This window comes from Moschus berezovskii, chromosome 1 (assembly GCF_049115385.1).
Source record: "Moschus berezovskii isolate FMDL1 chromosome 1, NW_MosBer_1.0, whole genome shotgun sequence".
Classification (NCBI taxonomy): Eukaryota; Metazoa; Chordata; class Mammalia; order Artiodactyla; family Moschidae; genus Moschus; species Moschus berezovskii.
Genome location: NC_142460.1, coordinates 150,996,019 through 151,019,550, shown reverse-complemented (window position 1 = coordinate 151,019,550; position 23,532 = coordinate 150,996,019). Strand labels below are relative to the sequence as shown.

Here is a 23,532-nt window from a genome sequence, read left to right as displayed (position 1 = left end):
GATACGTATTTTGGTGCCTTAGACATATTTTAAAGGTTAGAAACTTTTCTCCTAATTATGAAGCTCGACGACTCGGTCAGGTTCTCATGGTTAAAAAGCATAGGAGGATTAGGTTCGCGGTTTCTGAGAAACTTCTAGTGAGGTACTATCTCTGAGGGTAGTGTTTTTCCAGCAAAAATAGAGACCCATTAGAGGATTATGAAATCAGTTTAGTGGGTTGCCACCAGATTTTTTTTTTAAGATATAGCATATATAATGCAATATTAAAAAGAATAGACTAGAAAATATCAGAGTGCATTGTATATAATAAGAGTAAGCGTTGTTTTCAGGCTTTGGACTTTCCGTTTATGTAATATGATTTTTAAAAATGGTGGGTCACTGTCAAAAAAGTTTTTAAACCCTGATTTACAGGTTAATAACCCAGGATTTGGAATCTGGGGTGAACCTGTGTTTAAGTCCCAGGTCTAACATAGACGAGCCCTGTGACCTTGAACAGATTCTGTGACCTTTCAGAGCCTCTTTTGATGTAGCTGTAAAATGGGGGGATGTCTCCTGTGTTTTGAGGTCTGCATGAGATCACCTGTGTCAATTGCTTTGCCCAGTGCTGGACTGACAGTCGGTGTTCAGTCCATATGCTAATGGAAGTCACTTTTGTTTCTGATGCGTTCGGTCCTGGCACCTAGTCATGAGACATTATTCTTTTACTTCTTTTTAGATCTAGATGTGGAGGAAATGGAGGACTCAGAACCAAGGATTTCCAAGTGATTTCTTCCAAAGCTCAAGACACTAACTCTGTTAAAGCTGGTCTGTTCTAACTGAGGTAATCGAATTTACATCTTTTGTTCTCTACTTGAAATAGGCGATGTTTTTTTCTAAGGGGCTAAACCGCTCCCGAGGAGCTTATGCTTTGCGGCCAGCAATCCACCAGGTTTGGGGATTACAAAGTGACAGTGACATTTAGGCAAGCTGTTATTAAGGAGACGTGATGTGTGAGGTGCCTGGTGATGAAGGGGGAATGGAAGCCTTCTAGTTCCAGTTCTGCCAGTGACTGTCGTGAGAGCTTCTGTGAGTCTTGTCTTCTGGCTTCTTCAGGCCGGAAGGGCCCACAGACGTCACCAAGGCCCACAGAGTTTAAATGACTCTTCAGGGAGACCCAGTGGGCTGGGTTGGGGCAGGCCTGGAGCTTGCATCCTAATTGCTCATTCCCCTGCTACAGGGGGAACACTGTGCTAGGCCCTGAGGATACGCAAGTGAAGAGTCCACCCCCAGGACGCACACTGTTTACACTGACAGGTATTGACAGCCCAGCACACTAAGCTCCACCTTTGAGGCATAGACCGAGCCCCAGATGATGGTGATAACAGCCACCATTGATCAAGCACTTTTGTGTGTGAGTGCAAGGCAGAGAGTTAAATGCTTTAAGTGCTGTGTTTTTACTCCTCACACTACCTCTGCAAAGTAAGGAAGTATAGATGTGAAGGATTGAAAGGTGAAAATGCAGGCAGGTCATGGAGGACTTTGCCTCTCAGACCACATTTATGATGCACATTTGGTATGCAGAGCACAGGGCTAGGACCACAGAGTTCAAGGTAGAGTGCTTGCCCTCCAGGAGCTTGAAACCTTAATTCCAGAGAGGCCAAGTCAAGAGGCCAAGTCAAGAGGACAGTGCCTGCCAGTAGCCCCCGTCTCCTCAGCCTGCTTCTGCAGCAGTTGGAGTGGACCCAGAAGAGACCGGGGTAGTTGATGTATCACAGTTCTGGCCCCTCAATGCAAGGTTTTTTGTTTTTGTTTTTGCAAATTTAACGTACTTTTCCATCCATCTGTGGAAACTGATGCTTTCAATTTATGAACAATAGTAAGGCCGGCTCTGAATTCATTTATTCATTCAACAAATGTTTATTGAGCTCTTATTTGGGTATTTAAGGCATTTACTTGGGTATTTAAGACCAAACATATTACTCTGTTTTTATAGTCATGATAATGGTCGTATTCATTCTCTTAGTGAGGAATTATTGCTCAACTGTTAGAATTTTTCTGTTACCATGCCAGAATATCAGCTTCCAAGGATGTTGGAGATTGACTTGTAAATAGGATGCCAACTGGATAAATAGGAAAAACCTTTTTTAAAAATCTTCAGAAAGAAGTTTCTTTTAAATTTTGATTTTGCTGTCACCATCACCTTTATCAGCAGAGAAAAAAGCATTTTGGCAAGAGGGCTCACTTTGACCTGAAATGCTCTTCTCTTTTAGCTTGTAGGCCACACAAGACACTGAATCTTCAAAAGTAAAGCAATTTAAGAGATGCTTTAATTTACAAGGTTCAAAGTTAGAAGTAGCTCCAGTGATTGCCTTAAGTAACAGAAATCAGATTGTAAGCCTGGAATGCTACTTGTAATAAACTTAAGCTCCAAATGGAACAAATGAGATGTTGAGTGTGAGTGTGCTTTGCAAACTTCTAGGAGTTCTGTAAATGTCACAGCAAATATTTATCGAGTACCTGCTTTGAAATCAGAATAAAAGGCAGGGCAGAAACCAGAGACAGGGAGACCAGTTAGAAGGGCACCACAGTCCATGAAGGAAAAGGCAGGGTAGGGGGAACTTGGGGAAGGCCGGAAATGGATGATAGCAGTGAAATGGGAAAGGAACCAACGCAAAGGGAAAAACTGACCCAATCTGACATCTGAGTAGAGAAAAAACAGCTAAAGCTGACACTGAGATTTCCAGAGCAGTGGTACCAATGAAGACAACTTGAAAAAGGGTGAGGAATGCACTTTCGAGGGGCTGAGTTTGAAGTGTTGAAGTATGAAGTATGATGTCCCCCAGACGATCAGTGGTTTTGCACCCCAGAGGGAGGCCAGGGCTCATTTAGAATCACTGATAGAAAAAAAAGTTAAGAGATGAGAGAACAAATTTTCCAGTGAAAAACCATAGAGAGGCAAAGCTTGAAGATGGAGCCTTCTGAGAAAAGAAGGACCTATGGAGGACCTAGCAAAAAGTCTGACAAGAGAGCAAGGAAGAATGAGAGAACAGGGCTCTGGAAGCCAGCAGCAGAGGGTTTCCCAGAGGAGAGAGCGTGAAGTGTTAGGTCACTTCAGTCACGATTCCCAGGCAAGAGAACTAGAGTCAGTTGCCATGCCCTCTTTCAGGGGATCTTCCCCACTCAGGGAGTGAACCCAGGTCTCCTGCACTGCAGGCAGATTCTTTACCACTTGGCCACCAGGGAAGCCCAGATGAACAAGACAGGGGATATGAGGCCCAAGACAGCCATTGGATTGACAAGTGCTAGATTCCTTATTTGTTGTTTTCCTTTGTAACATGCTATGACTTGCAGAATGGATATCAAGTGGTTTCATTTCCAAAAAAACTGTGTAGTTTGCACAGATTAAGAATCACTGCAAAAATTTTATCCTGGCAAGCCCCAAAACACACTTCTGATTACTAAAATCTCAAGATGTTAAATGTGGTTTTGATAGTTGTCATCCTCTTTATTCTGTTGTCAACAGACAACCAAAGAATATCCGTTGATAGAAAGTTCTTAAAAACTACATTTCTGTTGATGCGAAGGTTTCTAACAGTAATCAGCTTTGTATTTTGCCTTTTGCCATATGACTGTTGTATGACAGGGGAGAAAGAAAGTGTGTGTGTGTGTGTGTGTGTGTGCGCACGCGCGCGTGTGTGTATGTATTTCATGGGCATATGAGCTTAGTACAATGGAATGAGAAGGCTGGGGTCAGATAAATCTAGTTTCACAACCTAGCTGGGCCATTTTCCAGGGTTGTGACTTCAGAAAAGTTACTCTCTAAGCCTAACTTTTTCCATCCATAACTCAAATAGGATTGTTTTGGAGATTGAGTAATATATAACTTGGTCAGGATCCATGCCATAGTAGGCAATTAATAAATGCTAATTCCATTCCCCTTACAATTTTTTAGGTATATGTATATTTGTCTAATGTCTGTCTATTGCTATTGCTATTGCTAAGTCACTTCAGTCGTGTCCGACTCTGTGTGACCCCATAGACGGCAGCCCACCAGGCCCCCCCGTCCCTGGGATTCTCCAGGCAAGAACACTGGAGTGGGTTGCCATTTCCTTCTCCAATGTGTGAAAGTGAAAAAAGTGAAGTCGCTTAGTCGTGTCCGACCCGTAGCGACCCCACGGACTGCAGCCTACCAGGCTCCTCCGTCCATGGGATTTTCCAGGCAAGAGTACTGGAGTGGTGTGCCATTGCCTTCTCCGAATGTCTGTCTAATGTCTGTCTATACCTAAAGGCTTATTTTTGTGACTTATTTTAGCATGTTCATTTTGTCATGGCACGTGCATACCTTCCATGATAGCTAGTCTATCCTGTGAGAGTTGAAATGACCTGCAATTTAGTGTGGATAAGAATCTACCTGGGAAGGAGTTCCCTGGTGGTCCAGTGGTTAAGACTTCACCTTTCAGTGCAGGTGGTGTGGGTTCGATCTGTGGTAGGAGAGATAAGATCCCACACACCTCATGGCCAAAAAACCAGAACCCAAAGCAGAAGAAATATTGTAATAAATACAATAAAGACTTTAAAAATGGTCCACATCACACACAAAAAAATTCTTTTTATAAAAGATTACACCTGAGGGATTGACTAAAATGTAGGTTCTCGGGTCCTTTGCACAAAGACTCAAATTCAGTAAATTTCAGGCAGACTCCTGAGACTCTTCATTTTAAACAAGTACTGCAGCGATGAAGATTAGCAAATGCCAGTTGTTAGGAAGCAGAGAAAGGAGATAAACCTGAGACTTGATAGGTTGATTTAAAATCCATAAAGACGTGCCTGTACTCAAAAGTTTTGTGTTATTCATTTCATGTTTACGAATTATTTTGTAATAAGATATAAAGACACATGGTTCCCAGATAGTGAAGGAATGGTAGTCTTATCACACCCCACTGTCGCCATCTGCGGTGTATCCACAGCAGTACTGGGTGATACAGCCCTCATATCAACTTCTTTTCCTGTGGTAACACCCTGTTCCTATGCCCAGAGTTTGCAAAACCAGTGCAACTTTAAATGTTGTTACCAATAATGTATTTAATGGCAGTAACGGTGCACAAGCACACCATTAAAATAGTCTGACGCATCTGTCTGTCTGACTCTGTCTTCTGGTTGATAAATATCTGTGTCATTATATTTCCTTTTTCTTCGCATCTTGTAATCATATACTTTTTAGACTGGTTCACATTGTTTCCAACCTCATTTTATAGGTGAGAGAATAATTTATCCTTTTTCCTCCTCCTCGTCCCAGCTCTCTTTATTTATTCACAGGAAAGGATTGAGACATCCATATATGTTTGGTGTTAAGCTATTTATGGAGAATATAAAGCATATTTGACTCATGTTTATTAAATTGCACTTTACATTCCTTGTATGTAATTTAAAAATCAGGTGACTCAATGGGGATATGTTTATTAAAACTCTACTGAGTCATTTTATAACTGTTGTTGGCACTCCACTGACAGTTCACTTCTTTTGGAACAGGATACCAGTGTCCTGGAACCTTGCTTAGAATCAGGACTTCTATGTCTAAACCCATAGGCCCTGAGGGGAGAAGACTGAACTGAATTTCATGGAGTCCATTATGCCCCTCACATGCATTATCTCGGCCATCTTACTGGAATCTCCAAATAACTGGTGTGGCAGAAAGTGAGTCTGAGAGGTTCCGTCTGATGTTGTAAACATGAGTTTTTCACACTCTGGGCTCTTATCTGGCTCCAAAGTCCAGCCTTCTGTCTCCACACCCCATGTAGTTTCCCCAGCCACATACTGAGAGCATGAAATAGCTCATCGTTCCTGATTGTGGCTTAGAGACCCGTGCCCCTGGTATTCCAGTAATCTCAGAATTTTTGACAAGAAGCGAATGGACAGAGGTAATGTGCACACTTGAATTCATTCAACAAATATGAGCTCGGTGCTAGGTATCATCAGATCAGGACCCTACCCTCAGGGCCTCCCTATCTTTCTCACCTGTTCTTATCTACCATCCAAGTGCTGCTTCAGGCTTGTCTTTTAGAGGGAAGACACCAGTAGATTGCTGCACTAATAAGGTCAAAGATTTGTGTCTTGCTGTAGCTGTCATTAGACTTCCCTGGTGGCTCAGATGGTAAAGCATCTGCCTATAATGCAGGAGACCCATGTTCGATCCCTGGCTTGGGAAGATCATCTGGAGAAGAAAATGGCAACCCACTCTAGTACTCTTGCCTGGAAAATCCCATGGACGGAGGAGCCTGGCGAGCTACAGTCCATGGGGTTGCAAAGAGTCAGACACGACTGAGCGACTTCACTTTCACTTTCACTTCATAGCTATCACTGTCACTGTCCCTGTGTGGGGCTTTATGTTCCCAGAGTTGCTGTGTCACTTTGAAAGTTTAAAACAGTTCCTTAGGGGATTTCCCTGAGGCTCTAAGGAAGTCTACAGGGGAAAGAGCCCAGAACCCTGCAGTGGGTGTTTGAGCGGGAGGTCAAAGAGCATCCTGTAAAAGATGGGACTGGAGACCTAGGACTGGTTCCCGTGACCTACTGGGCAGCCTTGGGAAAGAAAGGCACAGAAATGTGCTGGCTTGATTTCCTCACCTGTAACCTGAGAGAGTTTGGTTCAGTGATGGAAAAGACTCCTTCCAGCAGTAATTCTACTTCCTCCCCAGCAGAAAAGCAGATGTGCTAAAACAAGCGGAAGGTAACTCCACGTCTGAGGTTAGCCAGAGATCCCAGTTGCAAAGCTCCCTCCCACTGTCCTCCAAGGGGTACTTGTACTGGCCAGACCTTGAGTCCAGCCTTTACCCCATACACTTTTGAGGAAAGTGCATGGGTTTAAGGGTAGGAGAGATGGTCTGCTTTGGAGGAAATGAGGATTTTTTCCTACTGGCTGGGGAATCAATCAACAGGTGACAAAATGGGAGGTAAGGAATCGTGGTTTGAAACTTTATGGCTGGAAAGAACCTGAGAAATAAACTAGCCCAGCCTCTTCACATTCCAGACAAGGGAACGGAAGTGCGGGGAAGTTGTAGGATTTGCTCAGGGTCACACCACTTGTGGCAGACGGGGAACAGAAGCTAGTGTCCCTTGCCTGTCCAGTTTGCTGCAAAAACAGGTAGGTCCTGTCATAAGATGGATTATCAGGAGAGCAGGAACGGGCAGTCAGCACGCCAAGCCTAAGGAAGCACTGGCTCTCTCCAACTGTTCTGTTGACGAGAGCAGCCCGCCATGCCTGCTGGGCTTCTCACACACGTCACCAGAAAGACACCACAATGCAAACTTCCTGTTCCATCGAAGCTCTTGGATTCCTGTCAATTAAGAGAGTCAAGAAAATTTCCTTTTAAACTAAGAGAGGCAGAAGGCTATCTCCTATTTTTTAAATTTTCCCTCTCTTATTTAAGTGAAAATTGCTAAGGTCTCCAATAATTTAGTTTTGAGAGGAATGAAGCATTTTTTCAAGGAGTATAAAGAGGAAGACCCAGCTCGCACAGCCTATGTCGCTGGCCACACCTGTGCACGTGGTCCTCATCGCCCTGTGGTCCTGAGGAGTCCAGTGGCTGTTCAAGTGCTAGAGGAGCATCCTGGGGTTCTTTCGGCCACCCCCTGAAGGCCAGCTTTGTGCCAGGTGAGATAGATACAAGCTGCCACTTCCTGCTTTGTGCATGGGATATTGTTTCTAGGTCCCGTTCTGTTTGTGTTATTTTTCCTGTTTTTGTGTTAGAACCCTTGTGATTATTTGCAGAGTTGATTATCACTAGATAATAAGACCAGCGATTCAGTAAAAACAGAGCTGAATTTATTATCTCGCCAGGCAGAAGACAGCGGCATTCAGAATCCGTCTCCCCAAACGCATAAGCATTTTCACGCAGGCACGGAGATTTCTGATGAGCTCTCATAGAACGCCGATTCACTTCTAGACCAAAGGGAGGATTTTTTTTTGGTCTCAGAACCTACTCAGCATTCTGGTCTGTCCCTGTGTAGACCCGTCTATTCTGGTCCTATAGTCCTTGATCCGAACTTGGAGAGCAAGGTCTCGGGTGGTCCTTGGTACTCCTAGGGGAGGCCATGGCCAGTCTTACTGCCTCCGGGGTCCCTGCTGCAAATTCTTTCTGTTGCCTGGTCCACCCTTTCCCTCAGACTAATGCATGTTCCATCTTTGCTTTCAAACGGGAAGGGGTGGGAGGACCACTCTGAGGAAGCCGAAGGCACAGGGATAGACGGAAAAAGGGATGACGTGGCAGTGAAATGAAGCCCCAAACGGGGTTTCACTCAGACATTAGAGAACTGGCCCACCCCGGGTGCTGTGCTAAATCGGGTTTGAAGAAAAAAAAAAAAGCCTGACCTTTAAGATTTTTTCCTGTCAAGGTCTAGCAATTCTGGAGTTTTCTTTAGCCACTCTACCCTGCAAGTTGACTTTTTTTGCACAGAAGCATTGTGAATTACCTGGGAGAACATTTTGTTTTTTCCCTGTGAATGAATATACACTGCGAAGTGAGTTCTGACCTTGTTTGGTTGTTTATTTAAGTCGGAATATTCATTTATGTTTTTGACAAGTTTCAGGAAATCACTCAAGAGCTTTGTACCATGTTTGAATGATCTATTTTAAGACTTTCTTTTCTATTGAATGATTGGCATGTCTGATAAGAAGACTGCGCGTCCCTATTTTAGGAAATACTTTTCGAGGTCCTTAACTTCTCTTTTTCTTGTATGAAGCTTAAACAGGAATCTTACCTCCAATCCTAGCAGCTCCCTTACATTAGAAATGACCTGTTCCCCCCCTCCACGTGAGATTCTCTGGCTCAGGGAGAAAAATAAAAGTCGGGTGATTAGTCATTGTAGCGTTCAGCAAACAAACACTTCGGAGCCCATGATTTATGTCGCTGGTGGGGCAAAACCCCAGGTTATATCTGTCTGTAGCACTGACTCTTGTGAAAGGTAAGTGCCCTGTGTTTCCAGAAGGTCCCTTGAGTGCCCCTGGCAGTTGCGTTCAGATTTCTAAACCCCGGTGGCCATTTTCTGTGAGTTTGAATCCCTGTGCTAAACCCCTCCCCCTGAGAAGTCCATGAGCATTTGTTTTCTAAAATGAAAGCACAGGCAGAGACTCGAGCTGTTCTACTGAACAGCCTATTTTTAGATTTTTTTTTTAATCAGTGTATTTAAAGCATAATTTTTCTCAACAGTCTGTTGTGGGCTTATATCTACACTGAGTTTAGGTTTGTCTGGGGAATTTTACTTTTTTTTTTTTAATGCAGGCAACTTATTTATTGACGTAATTGTTCCCTGTTCCCTTCGCCCCCAGATCATTTCACTCTAAAACAGGTGAGCAGGGAGAACTGTTTGGATCCCTACTGCCAGAAACCTTCATTTAGTTTTGATCAGATTTATTTTGAAGGTAAACTTGGCAGAAGCAAACAGGAATTAGTTCCTTTAATACTCTGCCCTCCCCCCACCCCACAGTTTTTCCCAGTCGGCTTCTTTTGTCTGAACCATTGTGCATCCATGTGTGTGTCTGGCCAGGGTTTTGGTAGCATTTCCACAGTGCAGACAAGCTTCTGGGCCTCTGGTCATGCGTCAGCCCAGCTGGTGGGCTTGTTTGATGGTCCCTCCAGTCACCCGCACTCCTGAACTGCAGGGCGAAGTGACAGTTCTACAAGGTGTGTGTCATGCCTGGCCTATTTCCAGAGATTGCGGTATTACCAGAGGCGGCTTCAAACTGGGAAAACGGGAGGTGGAAGAGAAATGGTGGAAAACACTGGGGGGAGAGATTGTGGAAAACAGAAGAGAAGGAATGTGTGTGCAAGGAAAGTATCTACGTGGATTCAAGTAAATAGCTGACAGCCCAGGGCCATACAAATCATCTCTGTGCGTTGGCATTTTGGATGGATCCAGGTGGGGATCTGCTGGGAACACGGGGCTGTCTGTTGACAGGGAGGAAGTATGACAGAGCATGAGCATGAGCAGCTCTTCTCCAGGAGGTTCCCACCCGGCCCCCCCAGTATGACAGATGCTTAGATTGGTCTCCAAACCAAGGATTCGCTCTGCACCAGCACCCCCAAAGTCTCTAGACCAGGTACGGTTGCTTCCTTGAAGAGATCGCCGTTGTTCCACTGAGAAGTTCTCTGAGATTACCCAAGGACATTTGTGATCTTGCTGGTTAGGTTTTATTGTGTTGACCCTATTGTTTGACATCCAGGCTGTGCTTCTCTGATCTAGTTTCTAGAATTGTTATTGTCTGGGTCATGCAGTGAAGGAACATGATATCAATTCAAAATGCCCTTACCTGGTAGGGAGCTGTGCATCTTCTGTAGTTACTGCTTCCCTTGTTACATCACCTGCTAATGATGAATATGGAACCCTCTTTTCCTAGATTTAATTTTTTAGTTAAAAAATTTTTTTTGGCCATGCTGCATGGGATGCAGGATCTTAGTTTCCCAACAGAGGATCAAACCTGCACCCCCTGCAGTGGAAGCATGGCGTCTTAACCACTGGGCCTCCAGGGAAGCCCCTGGAACCCTCTCTAAAAATGGAGAGTGTGAGTCTGATCGTGTGGAGGTCTGATGAGGAGTTATCATCCGTTTCTCAGAGTTTGAGCAGACCATATCCTTAAAATGACTTTAGGGAGTGCCCTGGTGGTCCAGTGGTTATTATTCCATGCTTTCACTGCTGGGACCTGGGTTCAATCCCTGGTCAGGGAACCAAGAGCCTGCAAGCTTTGCAGTACAGCCAAAAATAAGCAAATAAAAATTTAAAAATAAAACAATTTGAATCAAAGTGGAGAATATGATACCTATGCTTTTTGTCTCCCAGGACTCATACAGTAGGAAGTTTTCCACATGGGAGTGAACAAACTGGAGGTGGAACCTGAAGAAATATTATGTGACCCAAATATACTCTGTGTGAGGGCTTCTGACCGCCTCTTCTTCATTAAAATTGTGTACTTCTGTAGTTTTGAAAACTTGAATACTGGTATCTCACCATTTAAATTTTCGGAGGCCCGTGAGTCACTAATACATTACAGGTGTAAGTGATCTCTCTCTATGTCATTGTAGATTAGAGTCTAAAATGTTGATATATACAGGGACAGAAAGGTGATATGGATGTTCAATGTAGGCTGGATTTAAGAAGATAGAATGGTCAGATCATGGCAAACTGGAGGACATGAAAACTTCTAAAGTACTGTAGGGCTGAATGAACCAGGTCTGCAGGCTGATTCAGCCTCTGGACTGCTGCTCTGCTCAGCAGTTGTAGAGCTTCACCATCTGACTCAATCCACCAGGCTGGATTTCCTCAGTGGCAACCTGCCCAGTCTTTTCCTGCAGAGTGTTGGGCTTGGAGCTCTCCAAGGCCCAGCCCAAGAAAAATTCATGGCCCTCGAGCCTTCTCCATGTCACAGCAAAGAAAGGAGCTACTTTGGCTGTGAAGTGTGTCCATCTCATACGGGCAAAGTGATTCGTCGGGAGAACACAGCTTTTGTGTCCAAGGACATCTGGAGAGGCATCAGACAAAGCAGCCTTGATTAAGCTGCTCTGTGCTCAGAGTGCCCATTTCAGGATGCAACAGGAAGAACCCACCAAAGGAAGCCCCATCTTATCTGGCCACGTCACTCCCAAGGCAGTTAAATGCCAAGGCTGATCTGGATAGTCTTGGGCAATGGGGTGAAAACAGGGGACAGCAGGCATATCTTGATAAACCTGGTCTGTGATATTGACCTCCTTGGTCCAAGGATGCTTTCTGAAATATCAGGCAGTTAGCTACTTTCTAACTCATCCTAGGCTGGGACAATGTGAAAATTGTCCTCCCTTTCTCTGTTGACACTCTATTGACCTTCCGAACATCCTGGAATTTATAATGCCTTCCCTTTTTTCTAAACATCTTTTAATCACTCTCCTTTTCATCAGCTCTCTTGGTGCTAAGTGAGTCATAATGTCTGCAAACACTCAGCACAGGGCCTGGCATGTAGAAAGTGCTTAGTAAATATTAGCTTTTATCGTCATTGGTACCATCATCATCACCATGATAACTGTTGTCGTTTCCCCAGCAGATATGGAAACTTGGTTTCCTTAAACCTTAAACTTGGTTGTGTACCTCTACACAGTCTCTTTGGGACAGTGTCTGGGTGGAGGCTGCGGAGAGGTGTGCCTTTCACATTACACTGTAGGCTTGTATGATGGGGTGGTTTTGACCACACTGAGAATCTGATCCTGAAAGCTTTGCCCCCTGGCTGCGACTTTAACTTCAGCCAAGTACCCGACTCCTTACTCACCCACCCGCAACACTCGCCATCGACCCTTTGGCCATGCAGACCCTCTTGCCGAGCAGGGGAATTCCTTGTTAGAGGATAGACCACTTATGTGCATCAGGGGGCCCACGCAAATAGTAATAATGTAGAACTTTGAAGATAGAGCATGTGTAGATGTAAAAATGAGGGCAGTCTGTGAAGATTTTGGGACACTGGTAGGTGATGAGAAGGGAGGTATAGCCGAACCTTCTTCAGTGTTGGTGACTGAGAGGATCGCCTGCTCCTTGGAAACACCTTTTTTTTCTTTTTAAGATTTTTTTGATGTGCACTGTTTTTTAAAGTCATTATTAAGTTTGTTACATTATTGCTTCTGTGGATTTTTTTTTTTTTATGTTTTTTGGGTTTTTGGCTACAAAGCATATGGGATCTTAGCTCCCCCGACCAAGGATCAAACCCATACCCGCTGACTGCCAGGGAAATCCCTCCTAGGAAATATTTCGGAAAATGGAAATAACTGATGTCGTTCTCCCATGGTGACTTATTGTTTGGACTGGAAGTTACGAAGGTGGTGAGGAGAAAATGGCCACAGCATCTTAGAGATGAAATCCTAGCTTCATATCAAATTCATTTAGTTTAGAAAGTGAATTAAATAAAAGCCTTTTCAGCCCTTCAAAGTGCTCACCTCTGTTTTGAGGGTAACGTGGTGTAGTATTTTAATCAATCGGTAATTGTGGTGCTTTTTTCTGTTTTCTAAAGTACCTTCAGATGGAGCCCTGGACACGTAGTGGCCTGGGATCCCTAGGGCTGCACGAGACTTAGAAGTGGAGCTGCATACTTAGCAGATGACTCTCTCTTGGTTTTTTGTTTGTTTTTTTCCACCTCTTCCTGCCACTGTTGGAGAATTTAGCTTGAAGTTCTGGATTCCAGTCCCCTCCCCCATCCACCCAGTTGAGTTATCGTCATGGTGTCTGGTAGCCCACCAGAAGATGTTTCTACATCCCCAGAGCTGTGAATGTGACCCTTTTGGGGAAAAAAAGGGTCTTCACAGATGTAAATTTTTAAGGATCTTGAGATGAATTCATCCTGGATTATCAGGTGGACCCTGAATCCAATGAGAAGTGTCCTTATAAGAGACACAGAGAAGAGAGATGCAGTAAGAGGGGAGGGCCATGTGAAGATGAAGGCAGAAATTGGAGTTATGCAGCCACAGGCCAAGGGACCGTAAAACCATCACAAGCTGGAAGAGGCAGGAAGGGTCCCCCTGGAGGCTTCAGAGCAGGCACAGCCCTGCCTCCATCTTGATTTTGGACCTCTGGCCTCCATAGCTGTGAGAGAATAAATCTCTGTTGTTTTAAGTCACCAAGTTTGTGGTAGTTTGTTACGGCAGTGTTAGCAAACTGATACAGTGTCCAGCCTAACCTTGATTCAGAAGTGCCTGGGAACTTGGGAAAAATCAGTTTCTGGGGTCTTACCCCCTGGCTGTTCCGATTCAGTCTGGGGTAGCACCAAGAAACCAAATTCTTAGTAAGAACCTCCAGGTGATTCTGATACATCCAGTCACCTCTCAGTATCGGTATTGATCAAGTTCCTTCTTTTGCCCTATTTCTTTTTCATCATTTTCATCCGCTTTCTTTGGGCATCATCCATGCTCATGTGTGCAGCCAGCTTGTGTGTCAGTGCGATGCATGGCTGCATCTTCAGCCCAGCTTCCTCTTAGCATCAAAGTCCATCATAGATCAAAGTCCACTGTGGAGGCATCCTGCTTGAGAGTGCCAGCTGCGTCTCCCACAGGCTCCTCAGAGGGCACACTGACTTAATTCTTCTTCTGCCAGACCAGCCCTCTGGTCTGGTTCCCCCTTTCTCTCTCCTCGAGTTTATAACTAGTTGATTCTTCCATTCAAATAGCTTTTACTTATTTCTCTCTTTGCCATCCCCCGCTGTCTCTTTGCCTTCTTTCCAGCCCCCTCCGGACATCCTTCTCATCAAAATGCTCCCAGAATGACCTGTCTGCATATTTGTCTAAATGATTCCTGCTTCAGATCTTTTCAAGGACTCACCGTTGTCCTGGGTGCACATTAGAATCACCTGGAGAGTTTTTTCTTTTTACCCAAGACCAAACGAATTAGAATCTCGAGATGGAGCCTGAGTGTTCATGTTCATGTGCTTGAGTTCCCATTCCAGTATGCAGGTAAGGTTTCTCTACCAGGCTGGAGGATCAAACCCAAGGCCCTCCTGGTGTTTTCTTCATGACCAGGTGCCTGCCAGTCTCTCCATCTCCATCTCCCATCCGGCCCTGCCCGGCGTCTGTGCAGCAGACATCCCACCTCTTTGTGTGTTTAGTCACTAAGTCATGTCTGACTCTTTGCAACCCCACAGACTGTAGCCTACCAGGCTTCTCTGGCCATGGAATTTCCCAGGCAAGAATAGTGGAGCGGGTTGCCATCCCCTTCTCTAGGGGATCTTTCCAGTCCAGGAATCCAACCCATGTCTCTTGTGTCTCCTGCATTGGCAGGCAGATTCATTAACACTGAGCCATATGGGAAACCCCACCTCTTTGCCATTCTCCAAATGTGTCATTCTGTTTCCTGCTCCTTTGCCTTTGCCTGACCTCTTATTAGAATAGAATGCCTTTTTCCTTCTTGGATCCCAGAGAAATTCTCAGTGTCTCTCAGACTCGGTTCCACCTCCTCTTCCCTGACTATCCTTCCCCAAACTCGTGTAAGGCTGCCTCCTTCACAGCCCTGGGCGTGCTCACTGGAGCACTTCCATCGTCACAGAGGAGCTGTTTGTCTGCATGTCTGTTGTCCTCCATTGGACTGTGGGCTCCTGGAGCTTTCTGAAAAGAAATAAAGGATTAAATAAGGCCAAGGGGACGAAATCATTTTTCTGCTTCTCTGAATCATGGTATCCGTACTGCCTTATAGTACATCAGGCACTTTTTAGAAAACAAAAGTCTACCTAAAGGACTTCCCTGGTGGTCCAGTGGCTCAAACTCCACACTCCCAAAACAGGGGGCCCAAGTTTGATCCCTGGTAAGGAAACTAGATCCCACATTCCACAACTGAGAGTTTGCATGCCACAACTAAGACGATCCTGTGTGCCACAATAAAGAATGAAGATCCCTAGTGCATAGTCCTGGAGCAGCCAGATCAATAAATATTAAAAAAAACTCTACTTGGTTTTAGTGAATGTAATGAAGTTGAAGCAGTAGAAGCAGTAGTATATAATCCCATTAAGTGAACAGCTACTTAAAAGCTAGTCAAATCTAGTCAAAGCTATGGCTTTTCCATTAGTCATGTATGGATCTGAGAGTTGGACCACAGAGAAGGATGAGCACCGAAGAATTGATGCTTATGAACTATGGTGTTGGAGAAGACTCTTGGACTGCAAGGAGATCAAACCAGTCAATACTAAAGGAAATCAACCCTGAATATTTTTTTGGAAGGACTGATGCTGAAGCTGAAACTTCAATATTTTGACCACCTGATATGAAGAGCTGACTCATTAGAAAAGACCCTGATGTTGGGAAAGGTTGAGGGCAGGAGGAGAAGGGGACGACAGAGAATGAGATGGTTGGATGGCATCACCGACTCAATGGACATGGGTTTGAGTAAGCTCTGGGAGTTGGTGATGGACAGAGAAGCTTGGTGTGCTGCAGCCCATGGGGTCGCAAAGAGTCGGACACGACTGAGCAACAGAACTGAACTGAAGGGAACACCTGCTAGCTGAGGTCTCTGTAATCATTGCCTCATTTAACTATCATGATAATCATCTCAGGCATCATTCTCACTTTACGGAACGAATTAAATAAATCCCTGTGTGGTCAAGTCATGCAGAATGGCAGAGAATGTGAAGTAAAAGGCATAAATGATCAGCTAGTCAGCAGTATGTCTGTGGTATATAGGCTGAACAGGAGAAACCCATTTTATTGGTAAAAATAGCTAATGTGTATTTTTTTGAGTGGCAAGTACACATTTGACACTGACTTTGGCCAATAAAGATACACAGCTACTAAACATATCAATCAGAAGATGAGATGGTGGTTTATATTTACTAATATTTAGAATCACATACATACAGTCTTCCTTTTAAGTATGCTAGAAGGAATTTGATCCAACCCATGTCTCCTGCTTGGCAGGCAGATTCTTTAGCATTGAGCCACCAGGGAAGTCTGCCTTATACATGGTAGAGGGCTAAACAGGACTAAGGTGAAGTGTTCTTTCTTTTTGTTCTATGTTTGTTGAACAAGAAAGTTTTCAGAAAGTTGATGTCTGGAAAGACGCAGGATGGGGAAGGCAGTGTTTTTCCGGGTGAGCAGATACGGGCACTGGAATGACTACAGGCTGGCTGTATTCTGCAGAGCAACAGGATCCGAGGATGCTGGGATGGGAGCCCCTGAAAAACAAGTGGCCTGAGCTAGTTAGGATGAGGGAATGAGAAGAATGTTTGGAAAATTAGTCTTGCTGTGCTTGTTGATACAGTGGAGCTGCTGCTGCTGCTGCTAAGTCACTTCAGTCATGTCCGACTCTGTGCGACCCCATGGCAGCCCACCAGGCTCCCCCGTCCCTGAGATTCTCCAGGCAAGAACACTGGAGTGGGTTGCCATTTCCTTCTCCAATGCATGAAAGGGAAAAGGGAAAGTGAAGTCGCTTAGTCGTGTCCAACTCTTAGCGACCCCATGGACTGCAGCCTACCAGACTACTCCGTCCATGGGATTTTCCAGGCAGGAGTATTGGCATGGGTTGCCAGTGCCTTCTCCAGCAATGGAGCTGGGAGAATGCCTATAACCAAGGACCAGCCCGGGAACCACAGATCAGCTCCAGGGCCTTGCCATCTTGTTCTTTAGCTCATAGTCTATTCCCAACAACTTTATCCCCAGCAACTCTGAAGTTTTGAGGTCTCAGGGTAAAAGCTCACTTACCCTGCGGTCCAAGTGTCTCCATCCAAACATATTAGTGTATTAACACACTGGAGCTTCTCTTCGCAGAGTCAGGGCTGCTTCCTGATAGCGTGGCTGCAACCTTCTTCCTCTTTTAGATGAAACTGAGCTTTATCTTTTTTTTATTCTAACAAGTTGAAGAATATTTTCTAAGTCGTCATCAGTATAACAGTCCTGATGGTAAAGTCTGAGTGGATAAAAAGACTGATCACATTCTGCCAGTCTTTGGAGGAGAGCAGAGGAGACCACCTTTTGTCACAGACATTACCACCCTAGACTTACCTGGAAGTTTCTGAAAGAGGAGTCAGCATATCGTGTTTAAGGAATCAGTAGTTATATTTTAAGATAGCGTTGTCTTTCGGAAATATTCCAACAGACTAGAAATTATGGACCAAAGGAACACAACTACATTTCACGCGAATGAGTGAATTTTTGAAAGAAAAGAAAGAAAGAAAGATAACGCTAAGTCGTATTCGACTCTTGCAACCCCATGAACTGTAGCCCGCCAGGCTCCTCTGTCCAGGAGATTCTCCAGGCAAGAATACTAGAGTGGGTTGCCATTTCCTTCTTCAGGGGATCTTCCTGACCCAGGAGTGGAACTCAGGTCTCCCACATTGTAGGTAGATTCTTTACCAGCTGAGTAGCATGGGAAGCCATGAATTTTTGATCAGTTTAAAAATTCAGCCTTGAAAGTTGGGAAGCCAAGGAAGAAGAACACAAAGGCAGAAAGGAGAACTCCATGCCAAAACATAAGTCTGAATATTATAAATAAAATCAATTATCACACACTGTTTGCTATGTACTTGCCCTGACTGGGTGCCCTTGTTGTGTGTGTGTATGTTTGTGTGTGTGTGTGTGAAGTTGCTTCAGTCGCATCTGACTCTTTGCAACCCCATGCACTGCAGCCCTCCAGGCTTCTCTATCCATGGGGTTCTCTAGGCAAGAATACTGGAGTGGGTTGCCATTGCCTTCTCCAGGGGATCTTCCCAACTCAGGGATTGAACTCGCATCTCTTATGTCTCCTGCGTTGGCAGGTGGGTTCTTTACCACTAGCGCCACCTGCTACTCTTATTGAATCCCCCCAGCAGCCCACGAGGTCTGTATGATTTGCTCCAGTTTATATGTGAAGAGACTGGGGCTTACGGAAGTCAAGAACATTCTAAGGTCCTGTGTCGGTGAGCAGGTCTGGTGGCTGCCAGTTGAGGAGTATAGTGATATGCTTAAGGTGTATGGAGCCAGAAATCTGGAATCCTGTTTTAGTGATACCATGAGACCTTACGCAAGTCATTCTACTTCTCAGTGCCTCCATTTTCTCATATCTAAAATGAGAGGGTTGGACTAAACTATCTAAAGTTCCTTGTCTATAAAATTCTCTTTGCTGGGGCCTAGTTGCAGGAACTTTAGATGTTTAGCCCAGGGAAGGGACATGCAAACCTTCTAAGGGCTGTCACATGCAGAGGTCACAACTGAGGGCTCTACGTGAGGACTGCTTCTCTAAGCAGGAAATTCCCACACTGGGTGTAGTGGTCCCCACCCCTGGTCTGAAGAATATCAAGAATCCATCTATAGCAAATGAAGAAGTAGAAGGCGTGCTCCACTAAGAAACTTGCTCTATGCTTTTTGTTATCTAAAACACCCAAGGTCTATTTATTTTGAAATGAAATTTGTTCATCTGCCCATTTTGAGAAAGGTTTTAGGGACTGGATCCCCAGTGACTCAGGACCCAAGAGCATCTCTTTGTGTGGACTCAGCACCATCTTGTGGACATGGCACTGGGAACTGGGAATGTACTCCAGTCATCAAGTGGAAAAGAACTTCAGGACACAGTCGTGAAAGAGTTGCTGCCTTGGGAAAGGCTCCTCAGGGATCATGAGGGGCTGATCCCTTAGAGGAACTGCCTGCTCTCAAAGTGAGGGTCTGCCTTGGGGAATTTACTTTTATGTCTCTGACCCTGTTATGCCCTTGACACCTGGGAGAGTAGAGTGGGCATGTTCAGTGACACAGTAAGCCAGACCTTCCAAGGAGTTGTGGTACAGCACCCGGGGTCCTATTTCCTAGCAGGGTGGGGGGCATCAGTACAGAGGCCTCAGGAGGGAGCCCCAGGCCCCTTTCCTCTGGCCTCCCTCTCCCATGTCCTGTATCCAGCCCCACCTCTCCTGGTCCAGGACTCTGCTTCGTCCCCTCTCCTTCTTGCTGGCATTGATCACCACTCAGAGCATCGCTTGCCCTGTTGTGCTTCAAGGCCGCCTTCTCCACAAAGTGAGGATGGAACAGATTGAAGGTGTAAAGAGAACAGAGCACTGGAGCTGAAAAATGCTTTGCCTTCCCCAACCCTTACTCCTCATAATGGTGAGACTAGCCATCTGGATGTTCTTGGTATTTCTGTATGTGAAAAAACTAAGCAATAATCTAATTCAGAGCTAAGATGAGGGTTGAAGCGGTGTTGCTCAGTGCCTTTACCAGGCTGAAAAGAGCGACCCGTGGCCCTGAAGAGGCCACTCGAGGGTAGAAGCTCTCCCTGGTTGTTGAGAACCCAGCTTCTTTTTCCCTGCTCGTTCTTCATAGTTGGGTTGGTAGAAATATGTGTAACAGGCATGCAGGACTCCCCCAAATAATAGAATCACTGATTTTGCACCTGTTAACACATAGTTACTGGCTTTATTGATACTATATTATGATACATATACCTGTTCTTTGAAAGTGTTCTTTTAATTACATTACTATACCCATGTTAACAGACTTCCCTAACAGGCTCAGACGGTAAAGGATCTGCCTGTAATGCAGGAGACCCAGGTTCGATCCCTGGGTCAGGAAGATCCCCTGGAGAAGGAAATGGCAACCCACTCCAGTATTCTTGCCTGGAGAATTCCATGGACAGAGGAGCCTAGTGGGCTACAATTCATGGGATCACAAAGAGTCAGACAGGACTGAGCGACTAACACACAGTGTGTTACCCACAGTCCCTTATTTTGCTGAGTATTTATTTTTGTACTTCCTTTCCACAAGTATGTTTTTCTAACTTCCCTTCTGTTGGGGTCAGCCTGACCTGAGTCCCATAACTCCTGCCTGTCTGGCCCGCCAGAGCTAAGTTGCCCAGGCTCCCTGGAAGCCCTTGAAGCCAGGGACTCTCCAGGCCACTCGTTGCTCCACTTCAGCCCCAGGGAAATCCCCACTTACAAAATGACCCCCTGCTTCCAACACCCTTTCAACCAACAGGCGTTAAATTGGTTGCTATTATCATAATGAGATGAGCTAAAGAAAAGAGTTGCTGGGATTGTTTTGTTTTCTGGAATTTTCATGGAAAATTATCAGGGTGTGAAAGAGCAATAGACTGAGATACTGTGGTTTGTCTGGATTGTCGCTTCTAATCCTATTAAGAACTAAGTTGCACTATTATATCCATTTTATAGATTAAAAAAAAAAAGCCCAAGTCTTGAGATGCTAATTAACTTGTTTAAATCCATACAGCTACTAAGTGGCAGGACTGGAGTTTGAGCCCAGGAGTGTGTGAGTGGGGGCCCTGCTCTGCCCTCTGAGGATAAAGATGACTCCACAGGAGGAGAAAGGACAGCTCGGGGACCGAGAAAAAGAAAGCTTGGCACAACTGGCTCCTTCTGACAGTTGTCAAAATTTTTAATCAGGGAATTCAATGGCAGCTTGAACCAAAATCCAGAATCAGCACATAAATGTGCAAAACCCAAGACCAAACCCAGATTTTCAAACAAAATTTCACTGAATCAGCCACAACCTAATGAATCCATTAAACTGACACAGAAACTAAAAAGATTTTTAAATGAAAAATCCAGAACATCAAAATGTTCTCTAAAATAAATCATAACCAAACTGCTGTTATTAGGTTCCTAGTTTAAAGTAAGAGAGAGGACGTCTTAAGACTTTACCCTTGCAAAAATACCCTCTGTGTGAGGGCAGAGGAGCAAATGTGGTCTGCCAAGAGACTAAAGAGATAGGAGAGGTGATGAAGCAGAACACAGGGAAGGCTTTCTTATGAAATAAAAGAATTTCACCATATAAAACAAGCACGTGGGACTTCCCCTACAGTCCAGTGGTTAAAACTCCATGCTTCCACTGCAGGGGGTATGGGTTCAATCCCTAGTTGGAGATCTTAGATCCCATGTGCCAAATGGCCAGAAAATAAAAATAAAACAAGCACATGATCCAATAAACGACCAGCCCCAGGCCTGGTTTTTGTAGCCAAAAGTTGAATGACCTTCTGACTTAAAAAGACAAGTGCACACAAAAGAAATGTATAAATTATTTCTCTGAAATACATTATTTTAGTTTCCTTCCTATCGAGCTTTTACTAATTGCTAAAAAATTGCTAATAGCCAACTTGAATAATTTTTATTTAAGATTTTAATGCTTTCTTCCATAGGCTTAGAAGAAGTGCTAATATGATGCAACTAAAGAAAATCATTTTGATGATTCTTGCAACTCAATGCCCACATACAGGCTAAGGCTCAGATGTAATAACTGCTTTTGGCCTTAGGAAGATGATTAGTTGATGAGCCCCTCTAGGGTGGTTAACACTGTGAGGGGGACTGGGGAACTCCGTGAAATAGAGTATTTGTCCCTACCATTGAGGAATTTCACATTCCCTGTATTTGGGGCTGTGGTCAAGACTTGGTAATACTTGTTCCTACTGACATTTACCACTAATAATAATTAATTGGTAATAGTTATAATAGCTAATGTTTATTAAGCTTGACTTTGTGCCAGATATTAAGCCAACCACTTCATGGTTACTGTCATTTAATCTTCATTTTAACCTGATAAGATGCTATTATTAGCTCCATTTTGCACATGAAGAAGCTGAGGTGCAGAGTAAGAAGCTTGCCCAAGGTCATAGCCAGAATGTGATGAGAGCCAGACTGGACACCAGAGTTCAGGCTCTTAGCCACGGTGCCAGACTGGACATGGTCTGCTGTATCCCACATTATCCTTCAGGAGAACCCTGCTTCATGAGTGGACTAATACAGTGTTCTGGGGTCCCTCAGCTCTCTTAGTTCAGTCGCTTTAATCACCCCCCTATGCAACCCACTGTAGTACTCATGCCTGGAAAATCCCATGGACGGAGGAGCCTGGTAGGCTGCAGTCCACGGGGTCACGAAGAGTCGGACACAACTGAGCGACTTCACTTTCCCTTTTCCCTTTCATGCACTGGAGAAGGAAATGGCAACCCACTCCAGTGTTCTTGCCTGGAGAATCCCAGGGACGGCGGAGCCTGGTGGGCTGCCGTCTATGGGGTTGCACAGAGTTGGACATGACTGAAGCAACTTAGCAGCAGCAGCAGTATGCCCCTTCTGTGCCCACTTCTTGTGGTAGCCCCTTGTGTTATACTCAATAACTGGAGGGTGGTAGACATTTGATAAATATTACCTTGAAATGGAAATGGACCAAAATGATAATGTTTATTTAATAGTGTCATCTATTACTTTGATGACTTTTTTAAAATGAAGTTTTTTTAAAAAATTACTTATTTATTTAGCTGTCCCAGGTCTTGGTTGCGACATGCAGGGTCTTGGATCTTCATGGCAGCGTTTGAACTCTTAGTTGCAGCATGTGCGATCTAGTTCCCCAAACAGGGATCAAGCCCAGACCCCCTGCATTGGGAGCACAAGGTCTGAGCCACTGGACCACCAGGGAAGCCCCTGAAGTTTACATTTTTTAAAGAAAATAAAAGTAGAAATTTATGGAAAATTCTGAATTACCTTAAGTGTTCACTCCAAGGCCATCTGATGATCCGTATAGAATCGTCGTGCAAATGGGGGATACAGCCCCTTCTGGCAGGGGGCTGTAGTCCTCAGCAGGGTACCTGCCTGGGGCCAACCAAACTGTGGACAGGCTATGAGCCCCCCCAAGACCCTCACCCCACAGCATACCATAGGGCATAACCTGTCCCCTTGTAGGTGGTGCCCTGCTCAAATACAGGCTACCGATTGCTAAGCGCCCACACACTGGTTGGTAGGCTGGGGTCATGAGCATAGGAGCTTTTGATACCAGTAAAGGACTTTTGATAGCAGGAAAAGCTAAGTACTTTGTTTCTTGGTGCTCCAAACGTATAGTGGAGAGTGTAGTTTTTGAGTCATCCTGCTCAGGTTTTAATCCCAGTTTTGCTGCTCGCTGACTAAATGACCTTGGTCAAATTACACAGCCTCTCCAAGTCTCAGTTTTCTCATTTTCAAAATAAGGTTGCTGTGAGGCCTCATCAGAACAGCGTATACGGAGTGTGTTGAGCGCTGCTGGGCACAGGGATGTGCTTTTGTGGTGTTGGGGGCATAGCACGCAGCTGGCATATTTAGGTGAGCTTCCTCCTGTCCCATGAATGAGTGGG

General features: G+C 44.8%; 1 protein-coding gene and 1 non-coding gene across 20 annotated transcripts in view; both read left to right on the top strand.

Annotated features, from left to right (window-relative positions):
- ZBTB38 (zinc finger and BTB domain containing 38) overlaps positions 1 to 23,532 on the top strand; it is a 77,997-nt gene that overhangs the window by 33,058 nt on the left and 21,407 nt on the right. For 17 of the 19 annotated variants that reach the window (XM_055412650.2, XM_055412688.2, XM_088840206.1 and 14 more), the window contains one exon: positions 716 to 820. The gene's annotated coding sequence lies outside the window, so the exon portion shown is untranslated. Of the gene's footprint in view, positions 1 to 715; positions 821 to 7,403; positions 7,628 to 23,532 lie in introns of all 19 variants that reach the window. The other 2 variants (XM_055412696.2, XM_088840211.1) reach the window with 1 other exon arrangement.
- TRNAY-AUA (transfer RNA tyrosine (anticodon AUA)) lies at positions 6,113 to 6,184 on the top strand. The gene has a single exon. It is a non-coding gene; the product is annotated as a tRNA-Tyr (tRNA).